At 39.6% G+C, this 4571-nt stretch overlaps 1 long non-coding RNA gene across 1 annotated transcript; it reads left to right on the forward strand.

Annotated features, from left to right (window-relative positions):
- The first annotated feature begins 1879 nt into the window (after nucleotides 1-1879).
- Nucleotides 1880-3579, forward strand: LOC116556667. Its single transcript, XR_004271115.1, has 2 exons — nucleotides 1880-3129; nucleotides 3454-3579. It is a non-coding gene; the product is annotated as an uncharacterized LOC116556667 (long non-coding RNA).
- Nucleotides 3580-4571: the final 992 nt, after the last annotated feature.

Genomic DNA, 4571 nt, shown 5'->3' on the forward strand with positions numbered 1-4571 from the left:
CAGAAGTCTTATTTTTAACGAATGGCTAAAGCTAACCTATTTTATTATTAGAGGGTACTTAACACACAGGTTGAAAGTTCTTTCAGCTCTTTTTGTTTATTTCCTGAATAAATAGTGTCAGTTAGATTTGGAACAGTTAAGTATTCCCTCCACGGTCTTTTTAGGGAAAGGGTCCCAATCTAGAATTGGAGAGTGGGTTCTTGGATCTCATATGAAAAAGAATTTAGGGCCAGGGGTGGTGGCTCACTGCAACCTCTGCCTCCCAAGTTCGAGCAATTCTCCTGCCTCAGCCTCCCAGGTACAGGTGAACTCCACCAGGCGCAGCTAATCTTTGTATTCTTAGTAGAGACAGGATTTTACCAAGTTGGCCAGGCTGGTCTCAAACTCCTGACCTCAGCTGACTCACCTCCCTTGGCCTCGCAAAGTGCTGGGATGACAGGTATGAGCCACCATGCCTGACCCTTTCCCTTTCCCTTTCTCTTTCCCTTTCTATTTCCTATCATTTCTGTTACTCTGGGCCACTATCTTGCCCAGAGTCCACATGTTGAAACTTCTGGTTGGAAGTCCCTGAAACAGTCCAGGCATGGTGACTCACACCTGTAATCCCAGCACTTTGAGAGGCCAAGGTAGGCAGATCACCTGAGGTCAGATGTTCAAGACCAGCCCGGCCAACATGGTGAAACCTCATCTCTACAAAAAATACAAAAATTAGCCAGGCTGGTGGTGGGTGCCTGTAGTCCCAGCTACTTAGAAGGCTGAGGCAGGGAGAATTGCTTGAACCTGGGAGGCAGAGGTTACAGCGAGATGAGATCATGCCACTGCACTCCAGCTTGAGCGACAGAGCGAGACTCTGTCTCCGAAAGACAAAAAAACAAAGAAACAAAAAAGAAGTCCCTGAAACAAATGACAACAACAACAAAATGGATGAAGTTTCCCTCTTGTTTTATGTTCTTAGGAGCTAGATCTTGTAGCCATGTGACATTATTTTCTCTTGGTTTCTACCATTCAGCATACAGAAATTTTGAAATATATGTTATAGTTAACTCTAAAAATGATCTTGAGCAGTTAAAAACCTTTGCAAGCTCAAAATTGGCTGCTTTCAGCTTCTTCTGGGAGACTCCAGTGGAGACTGCTCGGTGCTGTAGCTCAATAGCTGGGCTTTACTCTCTTCCAGTGGCAGCCCATGTTCAGGGTTCAATTTCTGGCTTAGGAAATGAGTCCTTTCTGATTTGATATCTGCATGAACATTTGTTGATTCTCTTCCCCTCCACAAACCATCTTGAATTTTTCTTTCTCTGAGCTACCTTTGAAGTTTCTAGATTTTATAAAAACTGCTTGCACCTTTTTTGAAAATACCTTGTACACTTGTACTTAGGTTCATAACCTTAGTTGAAGCTTATTGGTTTCAGGAGATGGAGGCTGCAGCGAGCCGAGTTTGGTGACTGCACTCTAACCTGGGCAAAAGAGGAAGATTCCATCTTGAAAAAAAAAAAGCTTATTGATTTCACCTGGGAGGTTATGTTAGCAAAGTTCAAAAGTCAGACATATTGGCAGTTTTGCATGGCTAAAATCAAGTAATAAGAGAATTAAATAATTTAAAAATATATATATTATGGTTAAAAGCTTATTTATTTATTTATTTTGAAACAGAGTCTCACTCTGTCACTCAGACTGGAGTGCAGTGGCACAGTCTTGGCTGACTGCAACCTCTGCCTCCCGAGATCAAGCAATTCTTCTGCCTGAGCCTCCTGAGTAGCTGGTATTACAGGCATCCACTACCACACCTAGCTAATTTTTGTATTTTTAGTAGAGACGGGGTTTCACCATGTTGGCCAGGCTGGTCTTGAACTCCTGACCTCAAGTGATCCACCCACCTTGGCTTCCCAAAGTGCTGGGATTACAGGTGTGAGCCACCACACCTGGCCAAAAAGTCAGCTTAATTAATTGCAGATATTCAAGCTCTAACAGCCTGGAGTTTCTTGGAAAAACAACAGAGGAGGTGCCAAAATAGGCATTTTGGGAAAAACGTCTGTTTTCCTCATGAAACCCCAGGAATTGGAAGTGGTTAGATCCTTCTCAAAGTCTAAGGTTCTGTTCCATTTTGCATTGCGTTATCTGATGGTCTTTACTTTCCAGGGTATCAGAAATTACTTCACATTATGAGATAACTTAGATATGTAATAACTAGGTGGGAAATATACATTTAGGGATGGCTAGTGGCAGTTATCGGGCAATATTCAGCTTTTTGCACACTTGAATCAGAGAAGTGTGCTCTTGGTCATTTAGAAGGTATGGAAATGTTCCCTCCCCTCACTGAGAGATAAGACACTAATGGGAGATGGGCTGAATCCCTCTTTTTGGGATTCAGGTTCTAGTATAAAAATAGGAGTCATAATCTGGGGGGGATTTGTTTTGCTTCCAGCTGTGCCTGCTTACTAGGATGTAGACATTGCTTGGTTTTTGTTTTCCTGGGCCCCTGTTCCTCCTAGGGAATCACCTTGAAGCCAGGTTGGTAATCCAATTAAGAAACTGACAAATGAAAAATCTTACAGATACTTGATCTTCTTCCATCTGCATATTTGTATGTGTTGTGTATGCAATATGAAAGAGTTTGATTAATTGGTTTAAAACTAATAAGTGCATAAATCAAATATTTTATCAGAAAAATAGAAACCATGGTGTGTTTTAGTTTATATGACTAGTAATATTTGGGAAATAAAAACAGTTTTACATGCTAGGTATGTAAAAAAAGTAAAATGGTTTTTAATAAAAGATTACAAGAAGTCATGGGAATGTGGATTAGTTTTGGCCTAAATTAAAGGGTTAAAGGATTGTTTTAAAGTTAGACAAAATAGAGCTGAAGGTTTAAGCAAGTTGTGAAAGGTTTGTAAAAAATTAAATCTTGTAAAAGAAATTCTGTGTGTTAACATATTGGCCAAAGCTAAAGGGATATTCAATTTTTTAATAAATTGAACACTGGAATCAAAACACAACTGGTTTTCCTTAGAACACTGATCTGCTCTTTCACAAAAATTGTAGAGTATTATGAAAGGATTATAGGAATCTTAAATTATGGTCAAACTGATTAAGACTAGATAGATTTATCTATAAGATTTTATTAACAATTAGGTTTTCGGCCGGGCGCGGTGGCTCAAGCCTGTAATCCCAGCACTTTGGGAGGCCGAGGCGGGTGGATCACGAGGTCAAGAGATCGAGACCATCCTGGTCAACATGGTGAAACCCCGTCTCTACTAAAAATACAAAAAATCAGCTGGGCATGGTGGCACGTGCCTGTAATCCCAGCTACTCAGGAGGCTGAGGCAGGAGAATTGCCTGAACCCAGGAGGCAGAGGTTGCGGTGAGCCGAGATCGCGCCATTGCACTCCAGCCTGGGTAACAAGAGCGAAACTCCTTCTCAAAAAAAAAAAAAAAAAAAAAAAAAAAAACAATTAGGTTTGCTATGAATAGTGCGCTAATACAAGGGCGAGATTTAGCTTTTCCCTGTGAACAAGATTTTCACATATTATTTTAAAAATGAAAGATTTTTGTCTGCCCTTTTGAATAAACTGGAGCAACAGGAAGGAAAAAAAATATTATTTGGAAAGTGAAGTCACTCCTTTATTAATGAGTAAAGGTTTTTGCCTTTTTACAATTTTTGAGTTACGACTTTGGTTAATGAGTGACTTATGATAACCTGAGATTTGATATCTGACAAACTCTTAAAAATCAAATTATAAATTATGTGTTTTTCTTACATCCATTATCTTTTAGATATTACATCCCCTAAAGTACAAAAATGACATTTGGCTTATTTGATATAAAAACCATACAGGAAGAATTGTCAGAAAGCATTGTTAGGCCAGATGCAGTGGCTCCCATCTGTAATCTCACCACTTTGGGAGGCCAGGGAGGGTCAATCACCTGATGTCAGGAGTTAGAGATCAGTTTGGCCAACATGGTGAAACCCCGTCTCTACTAAAAATACAAAAAAATTAGCTGGTTGTCATGGCAACCACCTGTAATCCCAGCTACTAAGGAGGCTGAGGCCGGAGAATCACTTGAACCCAGGAGGTGAAGGTTTCAGTGAGTAGATATTGCAGCATTGCAGTCCAGTTTGAGCAACAAGAACAAAACCCTATCTCAGGAAAAAAAGGAAAGCATTGACAAATGTGAAATGGTGTTTTGTTTTCCTTGGGCTGTATTTGCATAAGTATGTTATTGGTGTGTGTTTCAAAATAATGGAAAACTCCTATCATTCTGATATGACTTAGTGTATATTATTGATAGTAATAATTGTTATGTCAAATTGTTGTATGCAACAGAAGTAACCAAAATATCCCTGTCAATTGTGGCTGTCATAGTGGCTGTCCTAAGACATCTTTGTCATCCACAGACATTTGTTGTCTTGTTTTAATCCTCTTTGAAAGGTGATTTATAATCGGCTATAGGACATTGACAAGTGCTCTTAAATGCAGGTTTTTGATAACTTTGGAAATTTTCTCATTAGCATAAAGAAAAAACTTTCAGACTCTCATGGAGAGCTGACATGTTCATGAATATCAAGCAGAACA

Source organism: Sapajus apella, unplaced genomic scaffold (genome assembly GCF_009761245.1).
Source record: "Sapajus apella isolate SASKATOON/1434 unplaced genomic scaffold, GSC_monkey_1.0 scaffold2, whole genome shotgun sequence".
NCBI classification, from domain to species: Eukaryota; Metazoa; Chordata; class Mammalia; order Primates; family Cebidae; genus Sapajus; species Sapajus apella.